We start from the raw sequence: 17135 nt of genomic DNA on the forward strand, positions 1-17135 counted from the left end.
AGCACGCATGAGACATTGGGTTTGATCCTCAGCACCACATAAATATAAAATAAAGATATTGTATCTACCTAAAACTAAAAAATAAATGTTAAAAAAGCAAATAAGCAGGGCAAACTGTATCAGAAAATAATAAGTTTTGTGCAGAGAATTAGAATTCATAAGGCAAAAAGAAGACTGAGTAAGGTACTCTAAGTTACTCAGAAGGTTGCTGTGGAAAATAAGGAAGAATTTAAGTAAGTAAGAGTAAGTGTGGAGGGGAGTGCATGTTTAGGAGTCCCATTCAGTGGATTGGCTGATGAAGTCATTGTGAAATACAAGGAAAATAGAAAAATAGGGAACATTCCTAAGTTTTTGACTTGAGCAGTCAGGAGATGGTGCTGGGGTGGAGAAGCCTGAGGAACAGCAAGTTTCAGAAGAAAATGGTGGGTCTCATACACTCATGTTGAATTTGAGGTGACTATTGGATATACAAGAGGAGATGTCAAACTTAAATGTGAGATGATCAGTCTCCCAATTAAACATTTTTCTAGAACTTTGGTTTCCTCAGAATAAAGGCCAAACTTGGAAGGACATATTCTGTCCTGGAAAAACCTCATATTTCATCCACCTATATATTTTAACATTCAACCACCACACTGATATTGATTTATAATTCTAAAAATGACACTATTCTCATGTCTCTTTATGTCTCCCTACAGTGTCTTTTCATGATTTCTTACTTTCTTTCTTCTCTTTCTTCCAAACTCTAAAAACATGACTGCAGGCTACATTCACTCCATCTTGGGTTTAGAACACATTGCCCCCAGTCTGTAATTCTCTCTAACATAATGCCTGACACATGCTGTATTATATTTTTTTTATTGCTTTTCTGGTTTTTTTTCCTCCTTATCTATGTGCAGAAAAAATTTATTTCCAGAATCTAAACTTCTTCCCTAGTATTAGATATCTGGTTCTATTGACTGAATAAATCGACTGAGAAATTAATGACAACTTAATGGTAAATGAATGAAAGAAATATATAAAGAGCAAAGTATCACACATTTAAAAATTTGTACATTCTTGAGTATAACACAAGTTTTACTTTATTAGCATTGGTTCTGCCCTCAAAAATTTATACTGTTGTGTGGATGCAAGAAACTGGAAAAAGTCTACCATCTCCTTAACAGTTAAATTAAAATTTAAATTATGTAAATTCTATTACTAAAATAAATACTGAACCGAAGAAAATATTTAACTTTCATTTTTATTTCTCATTCGTATTCCATTTTTTCCCCCTCTAAAACTTGTGTAATGTTGCAAACAGGCATAAGCAGGGTAAGAGGGTAAATAAAGTGCACTGTGAAGTAGATGAGCACACCAGGAAAGACACAAGGTAAGGGTTCATCTAAAAAGAAAGATGTCAAGCTAAATTTTCACAAAGCCTAAAGTTGGTAAAGAGGTGAAGATAAAGTTGGAAATACAACTTTAAAATCCAGTCTAGGAACAAAAGGAATGATTAGTTTTAAGAATTATAGTGTCTGGGGATAAAAAGCAAATAAAAAAATCCTTAAGCACAAAATTTCTGAATTATGCAACAAGCACATTCTCTCTGATAAGAATCTAAAAAGTTCAAATGGATTCATGATGAATGAATTAATGAATCAATGGATGTCCTATTGATTCTACAGAAACCTGAGTGATAAAGATATATAACCAATTCAATGATTTTTAGTTACTGATGAATGATGGACAAATAGCTTCCAAGGAACTATTTAGCTTTATGCATTGTTTAGTGAGATTCAAAGTGTATTCCCAGGTGGAGAGGGGACTTATGCAATAAGGAGTCATTACCATCTATATAATATATTTTAAGTTATTCTATGATAATTGCTATTCTTATGTTTTTAGTTTGTTGGAATAGCTCACACTGAAAACAATCCTTTTAGATTTTCTAACTAAATTTCATTTTCATAAGATATAGATAATTTTCATAGGGCCAGAATGAATCTGATTAAATAATCTGTTTATCCAAATATGTTTTTTTCTTTCTTTCTTTTGTTATTTTTTTCAGCAGTGAGAATTGAACCCAGACTCTCTCCGTCACTGAGCTACTCCCCAAATCCCCAGTCCTTTTTTATTTTTATTTTATTTTATTTTTTTTAATTTTTTATTGTTGGCTGTTCAAAACATTACATAGTTCTTGATACAGAGTCTTACTGAATTTCCCAGGCTGGCCTAAAACTTGCAGTCCTCTTGCCTCAGTCTCTCAACTACTGAGATTATAGGTATTTGACACTGCCCCTAATTTACATATGATTTTACATACCTTATGTAAACAGTTTCTCAGAAGTTTTAGGACAGTTCCCACAAAGGGAAAGAACAGCTCTCATCATTTCAGATTTGGACATATTACTTCTTATTGAACATCTGTGCTATTTCAGGAAGTGGGTTGAGTACTTCATAGTGAGCCTCTCAGTAAAGTGCTTTTTAAGATTTTCCTCAATGAACTTTAAATATTTCATAGACAAAGCTTGTTGTCAAAGACATTACTCAGGCACAAAGTATAGTAGGTACTCTAAAATGATTTATGGATTCATTAATGAATTTGATCTAGCAGTCATTGAGTGTCTTCTCTGTACCTGGTCCTGTTCCTGATACTGACAATGTGAAAGTGAATCAAATGGACAATCTACTCTCAGAATCTTGAAGTCTAGTGGGAGAGTTTGGTGTGTGGACAATAAGATATAATTAAGTACTGAAGGTTGTGTAGATACAGGGGACATAGGGCAAAACCCTTTTGTGTTGCACTTCTTGAAAAAAAATGTGATGGCTTTTATAGGACAAGGACAGTGCCTTTCAATAAATGGCAGTGGGATAAAGAAATTGGATATGTGAATGAGCAGAAGAATAAGGGGCAAAGGTGGTGGCCATTTCACAGTGCCTAGAATGAAAGTTGGATGACAGTGGAGGCGGATGAGACTGCAATGGCAAAACGGATCCAGATTATGAAAGATTTAATATTTTCAGCTAAATCATTTGGACTTCATAATGGAGGCAAGAAACATCTGAAAGTTTGACTATTTTTGTTAGCTTTGATTTTAAAATGGTAAATTTCTCGAGCAAAAGTTTACTGTGTACTAAGCCAGATTCATTCATTATTTTATTAAATGTTTCTAACAAACTCAAGGCAGAGATACTATAAATCTTTTTTCTTTCTTTCAGATATTTGTCTTTCTTTTCTCTATTCTTAATATTGAGTCATATATTATTTTGTTAGATGTTTCTAATAAGCTCATGACAATAATACATTATTTCTCTTATTTTCTTTCTTTCTTCTTTCCTTCCTTTCTATCTTTCTTAATACTGAAGGAATGGGCCTTACTGAGTTCAGGCTGCTTGCCTTACTTGAGAAAGACAAACTTGAAAGCCAGGCCTGAAAAGCTATTAACCTCTACTCTATCAGTCCCTTTCCACATTTCTAGGCTGGATTATATTGTCAAATGGACCCTAATGACCAGTAGGAAAGGCTCAGAAATGCTGTGGGTGCCATATTTCTTATACACAGAGCACTGTAGGTCATAACTAAGCTCAAAACTTTAAGTCATGACAAACCCAAGTTGTACTAATAGCACAAGTTAGTTTAAAGATGGAACCAAATAAGCAGCTAGTGATTTTAAAATATCTGATTCGTACCTGGAACTCACTGTTAATTTGATTTAAGTTTATTTTTATATTCTTATATCCTAAAAAAAAAATTCAGCAAATGTTTTGTAGATGAAATAATCTCCTAACTGGTACAGAGATACAACATGCAAGGAAGAACACAGAGGAGGATAAAAGAGAGGTGTTAGAGACAAAATTATTCAGTTCTCTGCAGATTTGTCCTTGAACCAGTCATTATAATTTCTCATTATTTATCTGATCATGTGCAAAGTAGAAGTTGTATTATTCATACTGGGAAACTTCTACATGTTTAATGTGCATGGCATATGGAAACATGTATGTCAAGGCTTTGTACTGTTCTCTAGAAACACTTTCATCATCTTGATAAGCCTTTGATATAACCCACTTTTAACCATTGAAAGGGGTGCTTTACTACTTCAACTTGATGTTGAGATTAAACTACCTTATTTGAAAAAGATCAGAGATGGTCTTCAAAATGCCTACAAAGTACCACACATGTCTATACATAGCATCAACATATGAAGATTGAGTACTTATTTGAGGCTGTGCCAAGACTTTATCTGACAAAGCCATCCTTAGACTTCATAAGGCATCAACAGGCCCTGTGAGGGTATAATAAAAGCTCTTTTGTTGCTCAGGAAAGCAGAATTAAAAATGGAAACAGCTAAAGACCTTCTTTTATGTATTGGGGGGGGGGGAAGTTTAGTAATACAGGAGCTAAGGAAATTCAAGGACAGTGACCATAATCTCATTAAGATCTGTAATTAAAAATTTAGTACATTTTACAAAGAAAAATGTGCCTGGCAATTTAAGCAAAATCAACCTTTTGATGGAGCTGTAAAGTATAGGTGAAAACTACCACAATTTATTTATTAACTGAGTTAAAGGATCCAAGAAATGGAAAAACTTGTTACAATTCCCCACAAGTCCTTTAGTTTATAAGATGGTAAACCCAGGTAGAGAAAATTAATTCTAAATTAAGTACTTAGGAGAAAATAAAAATATTTTTAAACAGTACACACCTGCAATACTAATTATTGGAGACCCAGGAGTTTTTGACCAGCCTGAACAATGCAATAAAACTCTGTCTCAAACCAACAAATAAAATAACTTTTTTTTTTAAAGATAAGTACAGGGAAATGAAAGGTTAGAAGCAAAAATGATAAAATTGATGTTAAAAATATAAAAACAAGATAAAATGCTTTGTATGGTAGAAGTATTAGGAAACAGAGAGATGAGCATGGTAGGAACATGAGGTTAAAAGAATAATTCTATAAAATGGGCCCAGTGTGCTGACCTCCATATGCTTCCTGTTCTAAGAAACAATTTACCTGCAGCCCTGCCTGACCTCAGTAGACAGGAGACGTCATATTCCTCAGCAAACTACCTATTTACTGTAGGAGCAGTGCAGGCCCAAAAGAATGATAAGAGGAACCCAAGTTACCCTGAAGGAGGAGATTTTTGTGAACAGATCCTGAAATTCTGAGAGCTAAGGATAGTTCCTCCTAACCATAAAGTATATAAGAATTTATGACTGAGATAAGCACATTTATTTAAATATGAGGGATACGTGTAGAAAAAATGAATGTATATATATGAATGTATCAATTGTTATCCAATAAACTTCAAATATATAAGTGGAAAAAAAAGAATCCAGTTAAAACCAATCATCATGGGCCAAGGTGACCTAGAATTGTCATCAGAGAGGGGACTTGAAAGTCTAATGTTACCCTACTGTCAAGAAATAAAGAAAAGAGGTACACCTGGGTGAGACTCTCTGGAAACTCTCTGGGATCTCTGGGATCCCCAATAAAACTCGAGTGCAGGAAAGGCACATTGTCCGTCTTCTGAAAGGACCCACTCTCTCCCTTGAGTGTCCCCTTCTACTTTTCTATCCCCTCAATAGACTCATTCCTGTTACTCTGACATGTCTGAAATCCTTCCGACTTGATTGTAAGAGGGACTCTTCGTGCTGCCTCAGTTTCTTGGAAGGCCCCAGCTCCATAACAGTAGGAACAGAAAACTGGAAGTCAGAACATTTGATGTCTAGTGGAGACTTTGTCACTAACATGGAGTCTTGGATGAGCCATTCCCTTATCTAGGCCTCCATTTCCTCACATATAAAATGAAGAAATTGAAATAAAGAATATCTAACTTTATTTTATGATTCTGAGTTAAACTAGAATAAAATTTTACTTGTCCATCAAAAACTAACTTAGAGTAAGTTGCCACTGTCTGCTCTTGTGACAGTGGTGCTGAGCGGGCTTTCCTTCCTCTACATATGCACCATCTCTCATAGTATTCCAAATGCATTGAAAGGGATGTATAAGTTTGCTAGAGTTGCCATAACAAAATATCTCCAACAGCATAAGTTAACAACATGATTTTACCAGTTTATGAAGGCTAGAAGTCCAAGACCAAGGTGTCACAAATTTAGTTTCTCTAGAGGATCCTTTTCTCATTCTTTCTCTTTTCTTTCTTTCTTCTTTTTTTTTTTTTTTGATTTTATTTTTTACACATTCATAATTTATAAAGCTTTTTGAATTAATAAAAGTAATATTAACATATTTAAAAACCTATATGTACATTATAAAATGTCCTTTTTTAATTTATTTTAGTTTTTAAATACATGACAGCAGAATGCATTACAATTCTTATTACACATATAGAGCTCAGTTTTTCATATCTCTGTTTATAAAGTATGTTCACATCAATTCATGTCTTCATACATGTACTTTGGATAGTTCTGTCCATCACATTCCACCATCATTTATAACCCCCTGCCCCCTCCCTTTTCCTCCCACCCCTCTGCCCTATCTAGAGTTCCTCTATTCCTACCATGCTCCCCCTCCCTACTCCACTATGAGTCAGTCACCTTATATCAGAGAAAACATTTGGCATTTGTCTTTTTGGGATTGGTTAACTTCACTTAGTATTATCTTCTCCAACTCCACCCATTTACCTGCAAATGCCATGATTTTATTCTCTTTTATTGCTGAGTAATATTCCTTTGTGTATATATGCCACTTTTTAAAAAATGCATCCCTCTACTGAAGGGCATCTAAGTTGGTTCCACAGTTTAGCTATTGTGAATTATGCTGCTACAAACATTGATGTAGCTGTGTCCCTGTAGTATGCTGTTTTTAAGTCCTTTGGGTATACTCCAAGGAGAGGGATAGCTAGGTCAAATGGTGGTTCCATTCCCAGTTTTCCAAGGAATCTCCATACTGCTTTTCATATTGCCTGCACCAACTTGCAGTCACACCAGCAATGTATGAGTGTACCTTACTACAGAGCAATAAACAAAAACAGCATGGTATTGGCACCAAAACAGACTGGTAGACCAATGGTACAGACTAACCCACAAAATTACAATTATCTTATATTAGACAAAAACACCAAAAACATGCTTTGGAGAGAAGATAACCCCTTCAACATGATGCTGGGAAAACTGGAAATTCATATGCAACAAAATAAAATTAAAACTCTATCTCTTACCATGCACAAAATTCAAATCAAAGTGGATCAAGGACCCAGGAATTAAACCAGAGACCCTGCATCGAATAGAAGAAAAAGTAGGCCCTAATCTCCATCATGTGGGATTAGGCCCCAACTTACTTAATAAGACTCCTATACCACACGACTTAAAATCAAGAATCAATAAACGGGATATACTCAAACTAAAGTTTCTTCTCAGAAAAAGAAACAATCTGTGAGGTGAATAGAGAGCCTATATCTTGGGAGCAAATCTTTACCCCTCACACATCAGATAGATCACTAATCTCTAGAGTATATAAAGAACTCAAAAAGCTAAGCACCAAAAATACAAATAACCCAATCAACAAATGGGCCAAGGACCTGAACAGACACTTCTCAGAAGAAGATGTATAATCAGTCAAGAAATATATGAAAAAAATGTTCATCATCTCTAGTAGTTAGAGAAATGCAAATCAAAACTACTCTAAGATACCATCTCACTCCAGTCAGAATGGCAGCTATTATGAAGACAAACAACAATAAGCGTTGGAGGATGTGGGGAAATAGAGGATCCTTTTCTTTATTTACAAATATCCACCTTCTCACAATCTCTTGGCGGAACTTTTTTTTTCATGAATCTGAATGCTTTCATCTCCACTGCATCACTATACATCCTAATCTCTTCTTTTTATAAGGGTATCAATCAAACTGGATTAGAGTCCACCCTGAGGACCTCATTTTAACTTCATTAGCTCTTATTAGCTCCTATCTCCAAATACAACCCCATTCTGAGGAACTGGACATTAAGGCTTCAATATGTGAATTTGGGGAGACAGGCACACAATTCAGTGCAGAACCAAGAGCAAAGGATTTTTCTTTCTGCAGTGAGAAAGTGCTATTCTCTTATGTTGGTGATAGTTTTTATCCAGAATAGTGGGTATACATAGAAAGGAACAGTCCTTTCCTTACATCAGATTCTGAATATTTTGAACAGGGAGGGCAAAAGTATTGAGGAATAGACAGTGTGATGCAGAACAAGTTCCTAAGAAAGAGTGAAAACACAGAAATAAAAGTTACCTACTATGTTCTCAGTAAAGACTAAAAATCAGGTGGACTCTGTCCCCAAATGAGGTCAGTTTAGACATCTCAAGGTCAGGTCATTGTGTCTAACTTTAAGAATTGAAAAAGGAAATTCTAAGGATTGAAAAAGGAAAGAAATAAACAAGAGTGGCAAGAGGAGAAAATAATAATAACAAAAGGGAAAAAGGGAAGCAAAACAAAAATATTGAATTGAAAACATATAAGAAATAAAATATCTCTGATGTTGTCTTTTCTCTGCTTGGGCTGCAATTAATAAAATATCATGGCCAGGTGGGTTGTACAACAGAGACATATTTTCTCGCAGTCTGAAGGATGAGAGTCTGAGATGGGGGTGTCTGCATGGTCAGTCTCTGGTGAGCACCCATTCTGGCTTCCAAGAGGCTGAATCTCACTGTGTATCTCAAAATATTCTCCCATGGCCCCTCCTGCTCATGTGAAAAGACAGAAGGTTCTCTCTCTTTTCCTCTTTTTACAAAGCCATGGATCCTTTTTCATCAGGAATCCGCCCTTCTGATCTCATTTACCTTACTTTCTGAAAGATCCATCTCCAGGGGCAGTCCTGTCGAGTTCTAGACCTTCTACGTAAGAAAATTGGGGGAAAAAAATTCAGCTCATAGCACCAGTACTGCTGATTTAAAAGATAGGCCCCACATGACTCAACATTTCCAATAGATTGCCTCCTGCTTGGTGTTCCAGTTACTGAGACAGGAAAGTTTTGCTAGGCAGCTTTGAGTAAAGACCTGGTAGAGCAGGAAGCTGGATCAATAATGCCCTAAAGGACCGAAGAACCACAGGTAAAATTGATCCTTGCCAAATGAAAGGAGCAAGAGGTATGTGTGCTTTTACTCAAGAATGCGGTTAGTTTGAGGGTCCCTTGTACTTTCAGTTTGTCAATTTACGAATCTACCCTTTAAATGGAACCAGCTTTAAGCCAAAATCTGAACAGGAGCAAATTAGATCTTTTCCCAACAAGGATGAATAAACCCAGGGCAATCTACTTATCTTGTTTGTAGAGGACACCAAGAATATAAGTGCTGGGTGACTTTATAGTTTGTGTTTCTGAAACTTTTGGATGGTAGGAGGCCAGTAATGAGGAAAAGTAATCAAGTAGACTCATACTCTATTTCTACTTTCTCTGCTCTTCAAATATTTACCTCCTTATTTTCTAAATTAAAGAAATCTGCATCTGTTAAATTACTCTACAGTAGCCAAATGGATAATATAGAGGGTTATTTTTATTAGAAACACCAAGTGTCCAAATCTATGCAGGAGTGCTGCTAACACTAAATTTGGAACCAACTAGCAGTTCCTAGATCTGTCATTTTATAAGTTGTGAGCCTTGGTCAACTTCTTCTCTCTGTTTTCTCAGCCATGAATTAAATAAAGCAACAGTACCTGTGGCAGATGTTGTTGTGAGGATTAAATTTGACGCCAGCCTTTCCAGAAGTGTCATGCTGTTGGCTAATGTTAAGGCTTTGCTATTTCTCCCACTAGAGCTACTACTGCTGTGATTAGAACTCTTGCTATTTCAACTATTGCTAGTATTATTACTACTTGATAATATTAAAGATATTTGCCACCATTGGATTTATTCTGAAGGCCCAGTATGAATCAATAATAATTTCTTGGATTCTAAGACATTTTACGGGAAAGAAATGCAAATTGTGATCCTTACTCTATGTGGGCTAAACCTTCAACTAACGAAATCAGCAATATTTCCCAAAGCCCTTTAGAAAAGAAAATTGAGGCCCAGATAAAGCCTAAACATGTTACTCTGAGCAAAGAGTGAAGCCAGAACTAGACAGGCAATCAGTATAGATAAGTAAATTGAGATTGAGGCAGGCCAGTTTTGAGTGAGTCCCAGGTAGTTGGAGACTGTCCCCTGAGGGACTGAAATGTTAATTCCTTCAGAGCCCTTCCTCCACCCTTATTAAGAACTTCCCGCTGCTCCAACCTGTTGCTGAGGTAACCTGTCCCAGGAATTGCCCCTTCCTACCGGGAGCTGTAATATTGTTAATTAATGTGGCCTGGGCTGCTCCATCCTGCCCTTCCCCCTTCAGCCCACTGGTTTCTTACCTTTTGGCCATCCCACTGAGCATTCCTGGGCCTAGTCACATACTCAGGAAGGAGAACAAAGGAAGCCTAGGACATATAAAAAGGGCAGAACAACTCCCGTCTTGGGATACCAGGATACCAGCTATGGCCCCCTTCTCCCTCGTGGGAGATGTCTATGTTACCCCTTTTTAAATAAACCCTGCCTTACCTGCTTGCCTCAGCATACTTCTCCAATATCTAAACTTCAACATGTGAGGAAGCAGGACTCCTCACCAATAACTGGCTGTATCAGGAGCAGCTGAACTCACACCCAAATTCAGTCACCTGATTGAAGCGCCAGGCTCACCCCTTTGGCCCCTGTGGGATTTGAGAATCCCATAACCCTGATGGGAAAGGACTCTACTGTGCCAGATGGGGTCAGAGTTATGACAGCCACCAAGAGCCAAGCCAGGCCATTGAACCTCGGCCTCATTAGCACTGGACGTTCATCATTTCAGCCTATTTTCTCCACAGCCACAGTCCCCAAACAATGACAAACCAAAAGACACTAACAGAAACTGATCCAGTGGCATTTTTTTGGGTTTCCTTTCCAGAGACAGTTTTTCTTCTTTACTGTCAAGGATAAAAGAGGTCAAGGAAGATGTGACTGGTACAGAGAGATTTTAAACTTATCCACAAATATGGTGCCCACATTTCTAAACTCACTCCAAATGCCTGTCACAGTAACTGTATGAGACAGACTCTGGGTCAGACCTAGCTTCTGAGGTTAAATAAAGGTAAAAGCTTAAGTTTCCATACATACCAGAGATGCCACTGCAGTTTCATGGCCTTCCGGAGAGTAAATAGGCAAAGGAAGTAATCACCCTCCTGCAATTTTTGCATGATATTTGTACATTCCACACCCCAACTCCCACCTATAAACACTCAAAGGAAATCATAAGCACAGTTAACTACAGATTATATATAAGTCCAGTGTTTCCTACAGGACATGCCCCAAGGCAGTCATTCAAAGGGAATTTGGAATTTTCCATCAGAAATCGTTCAAGTTCCTAATAATGATCTCACATAACATGCATTCCTGTGTTGTGTGTGTGTGTGTGTGTGTGTGTGTGCATGTTTCCTTTTTTCTTCTGATGTATCTCACACTCTCCATTCTCTGGGAAATGCGCTTTCTACAGTCTGAACTTTAGTCCAAGAAATGCAGGGTAATCCTAGGAGGTTAGGAAGAGATCTTCTGAAGGAATGCATTTGATCTCCAAGATAGCCCGGCCAAAAGACATCCATAGCCAGACTTTGGGAACAGGGCCAGGGCCTGCTCAGCGTCAGAACAGACCAGAACTCAGAGCATCTGGCCCCTCCCTTCTTCTCTTTGCAGGATAAACAATGCAGCCCAACCACAGTTAGGGCTATAATTTGACAACTTTATCTGTTTCTTCCTAGGCAAAAGTCACAGTTGACTGCAATGAATAACAACCAAAGTAACATATTTTAAACATCTAGGAAATTTCACAGCTTCTCAAAGAGAGTAGCTCCTCAAGTTGGTTTACTATTGTAAGCTTAGGTTGAAATATTTGTCTTTGTCCCTCAACCATCTTAGACTCCTGGTTGACATGGGCCAGGCTGGAGAAGGTGGTGGACAATGGGATCTCTATTTTAAGAGTCCTTTATTTGCTTCAAAAATGATTTTCAGACTAATATTATAACTATAAGAAAGCCAATTCCCCTCTCTTTTTCAAAACGTCTTCCTTTAATATCTCTCAGAGGAATCCTAGAGTTCTTTTCTCTCCCTTTGTGAAATAATACTATTGTAACTGCTGAGAAAGACTTCTTAAAATGAAAGAGAAAGAGAAAGTCTTGACATAAAACTATTTTTGAATGATTCTTATTATGCAGACAAGTGGATCACATGATAGAGAGAAGGCAAACAGTCATGATCGGCCATCAAGTATTTTTTGTTGAATCAACAGTATTTTTTTCTTATTGCTGCTATAAAACCACCAACTTGTATATGAAGCCACGTTATGTATGTTCCTATATTGGGTGAATTTCTTCTTCCACTTCTCAGGGGTTTTTTTGTTAACAAAAAAAGGACACTAATAGCATCCATTTTATGGATTTTTATGAAAATTAAATATATTACCACATGTAAGCTTGTAATAAGCACTTAGTAAGCATTAGACATTATTGTTCGTGGTAATAGTACTATCAAGTTTTTTCAAAAAGCTGAGCTTAACTCAAGTCATATTTTCCTCTGTGGATCTTAGTCACTGACCTGGAATCTGCTTTCCCTGGCAGGTCAACTCACTCCACCAGGACAGATCAAGCCCTTGGTTTTCAATTAATGAACTTTTTATTCTAAAAGCATATTATTACTATATCCTCCTTTTTGTGTTTATTTGACAGTATTCTTGCTTGGAATGCAACCTCCTAAAAATCCATCATATGAGAAGATGCCCTTTTCCTTTTCTAGAGATATGTTTGCATTCAGTGAGAAAACTCATAGATAGGCATGATACTTTCTGCTAAAAGATTATTTTCACATATATTATTTAATATATGTGCTTTAAATAAGAACATCAAAATCTCTCTTTGAATATAAAAGCACATAAACTGGGGATATGGCCAGATTCAAGTCTGTGTGTTATCCATCATGTATCTTCTGTACTTTGTAATAGTTATGGGTTGAGTTGAATTGGAGATGCAGAGTCCTGACAGGAAGTGGATGTAAACTAAAAGAGGCAATTAAAGAGAGGTTAATGATAAGTCTATCTACAATCCATGGCAGGGTTTAGGAAACCAACAGGGATGATACAGCACTAGCAAGAGTTCTCTTACTCCATCTCAAACTGAAAAAGTAAAGGGAGTACCCGCATCAGGAGCCAGACAGAGCAATGCCTGCCCGGGAGGAATGCTGGACAGAGGTTATGGCCCTTCTGCCACTGCTGATTCTCCACCTTGCCAGCTGGGAGCTACAGTGATCCGAACCCCACATGGGCTTTTCCATTCTCCATCTCCTGCTAGGGCTTCTTGTTAGCCAAATGCAAGCAGATGTCACAATCTAAAAACATTTACATGACATAGAGGTCAGCTTCCCTAAGGTCATGGTAAGGTAGGAAGGGGGAAAGTAGATCTGAAGGTGCAAATAACCTGCAAAATCCAGAACCACTCCAGAATATTCATTGATGTGTTTCATTTTATAGCCTTTCCCAAGCTACGAGAGTATCCTGAAAGCTGGTATTAAAAACCGGCTTCCAACCTTCTGAGAACCTCTCCCAAGTCAGGGCCCTAACAGTGTACACATTGAAATTGACAAATGACAACAGAGACTAGTTACTTTTTATATTTAAAGCAGTTATTTTTGATACATATTAAAGATAATTTGAATTAAACAAAAAAAAAAACCACTCTTACATGATTTGGACCCTTTATTGCTTTGGACTAGAGGGATGCAAATTCTCTCTAGTTTATGTGTTCCTCCTCCAAAATTGGAGACTCCAGATTCTTTTGACTATTAGCTGGGAAAAAAATTGAGCATACACTTACAATATGTAATATTTATTATTAAATTATATATTTGTTTATATATATGTTATCCTATTACACTATGTGCATTACAAAATATATAAAAAGAAAAACTATCAACAGATGAAACAAAACAGTTTTATTTTCTTCCTACACTTCTGAGAACATCTTAATTTCCTACTTTAGAAAGGTGCCTTAAAGGCCTCTGTGATTACACACTCAATCCAATGGCCATTCAAGATACATAATTATTCTACCCATTAATATTTTAGTACTTAAGCTTTTAAGAGAGAATATGTACACCAAAATCTGGAGTATCTTCTTAGCAATCCTAAGGTGCTAAACAAGTACTGTATTTGAGAAACACTTAAGCCATTGTAAAGCGTAGTTAGTGCATGCTTCAGAGTAACCCACAACAAATCTCAGCTCCATCCTGCAGAATAGGAAACTGAGTCACAAAATGTTTCAGTAACTTGTTCAAGAGGATTTCTCTGTGTCATAAAACCCAGGTTTTCTGAGTCTGAGCTGAACATTTATTCTCAAGGTTACCAGCCTTGTCACCCAGCAAGTTTTCTATAGAAAAAATTTATAGAGTAAACAGTATTTGCACCACCGAGAGGTCTCCCTGGGAAAGGCATGTGATGGTCCCTAAGAGGAATGATTTGCAGAGAGAACTTCAGCTAAATGCTTGATGCATACTTGGCCTCTAGGTTTCTGCTTTTCCTGCTGTGGCTGAGAGATTCCAGCAGTGCTCACTGGAATGTGAGTCCCCCTGAGCCATACTGTGATTATCATTGCTTTTTTCTACAGCACCTGACCATGGCTGCTAATTTAAAAAAAAAAAAAAAAAAACAGCCAAATGAATAAAGATTGATGCCACTGAAACATAAGCTCATGTGTCTTCAAAACAGTGGAAAATTTAGAAATCAGAATTAAGAATCCCCTCCTCCAATTCTTTAAATAGATAAAGTTTTCACAACTGCATCTTGATGCTTAAAGATCATGAAAAGTACCTCAAAGGCATCCCCTATAGTTCATTGCAACAAAGGGAAAGAATTCTTGGCCAGTGAGTCCACCTCATTCACAGCTTTCATCAGTTAACAAGGTACAGTTCAATTCCACTTTGCCTCCAACTCCTTCTCATTAAGCTTGGCTCAAATTCAAGCCCTGGAGCCCCTCCCACTGTCCTGAATGGTCCCCATGTTTCACTTCACTAAAGAAGAGATTAATTTGTAGAAAGGCTTCAGCACATTCCTGGGTTGCCCAAGTGCACTTCTTTTCATAGAACAGGCTTTTGATTTTGCGCTTTAAATCAAAGGCAGAGAGCAAAAATTCCAAGTATGTATGAGCTTCCGACCTTTAAAAAAAACAGGATTGTTCAGATGGAATTCAACATAGAAATGCTCTACTCTATTACCCTTGTTAGTTTGATTCTTCTTCGAGATATACCCTTTCTTCTTTCTGCTAAATATCAGCTTTTCAATCAAGCTGGAGTTTGGCAAAGCATTAAAGATAAGTGAAGAGTTCTCCATTGGTAATTTATTCGTATTGACATTTCATGGGACTCATGTCATTGGGAAAGACAGTGGTCCCCTTTAGGAAACCTGTTTGGCAGAAAATATATTAATACTACTTTCTGTGTCATAGGAGTTGAGGTGTTTACTTAGACACTGACACAGGCGCTATGAACAAAACTATGGTTTTTGGAGAAAACATTTTCTTAATACATGTTCACGCTTCTGAGCCACAGATTTTATGAATTAGAGACATGAAAATCATCAAACACTTAAAATAGTGCCTTCAAATGATTGCTTTAAACAATCCTTAAATCCTCCTCATTCTACCATTTCTATTTTTTAACTTACAGATGTGTTGTACCAAAATCATAAGGCAAGCAAAACAAAGTGGTACTATTTGTCACAAGAAAAGCCTTAGAGCATGTGAGATAGAGATGCTGTTTTGAATCTGTTTAGGGTGTGTGTTATAAAAAATCCTGAAAGGTCACGGGTTCCCTCTTAATGCACTCTTGACTTGGCATCCTGCTAATGGAACACATTTATAATGATGCTGGATTTTACTTTGCATTCCTTTCATTTGTTTCTGATATTTAAATGGATCTTCAACACTGATTTTATGCAATTTCCTTTCCATACCATGGGGCTGTCTTCTTGATGATGAAGCTTTTCAGAAACTCAGGTTTCCTTAGAGTTCCTGGTCAGGAAAACCACAGTATTTGGGAAACAAAATGAGCTAAGATGAGCTAGGCTTAGAAATTAGGCTTCACTTAGAATCACAGAACATGCCATATCCCATCCTCCTCTAGGCTACAACCATAGATTCCATAAAGTAAAAATAAAGAAACATGGAATCAAGAAACACATGATCACCATGATTAATCCACACCACCCTGTGGCACACACAAATGAGGAATGAAACCAACCCATCAAGAAAAAGCATTTGCATAGAAAACAAGATGTCTATGTGGAAAGAAATCAATTACTAGAAAGTACATACCCTGACAATTTCTAAACAATACCTAGTCATGATTAATTTTAGCTTGAGAAATTCAACAAAGAAATATTGTCCATTCAGAATCCCCAATACTGCTGAGATCTTGGGATATTGCCAGTGGCTCAGCTACTATTCACAAAACCTGGCAGCCTAAGCTTGAAACTACACACTTTAAATCACCAGAAGAAGCTACCAGGGCTTAATTTCTCCAGTCTTTATAGCCATTCTGATTCCTTTGGTAAAAAAGGAAACAAGTTCTCCCTGCTCTACTTGCCATAGGAGTCTGGGTTTGTACATCAAACTCACCCAGGCATTAGAGAAATGTAATTAACCCATCAAGTTGAAGAGAAACCAGAACTCAAATTCAAGACCTGGACCCATTTTTCCTGTGTCTTGATTTTGGGAAAATTGCTTATTCTCTCTTTTTCAGACTCAGTTTTCTCATGGTATAAAATGGGGTAATTATAGTGGTTGCTGACTCAGAGAATCATCTACAGAGCCAAAGTCTGACTATTGTACCAACAGCATCTTGTCACCCAGGAGTTTTCTCAGAAATGCAATTCTTAGGTTCTGTCCCAGAACTCAAACAAAATTGGAGATGGGAGAAGGATGTTAGCTATGAATTTATATTTTACAGCTCTCCAGGAGACTCATATGCATGCTAATGTTCAAAAAGCATTGATTTAAAACAGTCAATAAAATGTGAAACTCTTAGTATAGCCCCTGGTATACAATATGGTCTTAATATATGTTAACAATTATTTTTATTAGAGTGGAAAAGGGGAGCTAAAGTTTGACTTTGATCA

The 17135-nt window shown here is 36.9% G+C and overlaps 1 long non-coding RNA gene across 2 annotated transcripts in view; it reads right to left on the minus strand.

Annotated features, from left to right (window-relative positions):
• The window catches only part of LOC124078795 (uncharacterized), a 91609-nt gene extending 81009 nt beyond the window's left edge, over positions 1-10600 (minus strand). For both annotated transcript variants that reach the window (XR_006847056.1, XR_006847055.2), the window contains exon 1: positions 10505-10600. This is a non-coding gene — a long non-coding RNA (uncharacterized LOC124078795). The remainder of the gene's footprint in view (positions 1-10504) is intronic.
• Between the last annotated feature and the right edge of the window lie 6535 nt (positions 10601-17135).

This window comes from Marmota monax, unplaced genomic scaffold (genome assembly GCF_021218885.2).
Source record: "Marmota monax isolate L192 unplaced genomic scaffold, Marmota_monax_Labrador192_F-V1.1 WCK01_AAM20220418_F8-fsc00009, whole genome shotgun sequence".
NCBI classification, from domain to species: Eukaryota; Metazoa; Chordata; class Mammalia; order Rodentia; family Sciuridae; genus Marmota; species Marmota monax.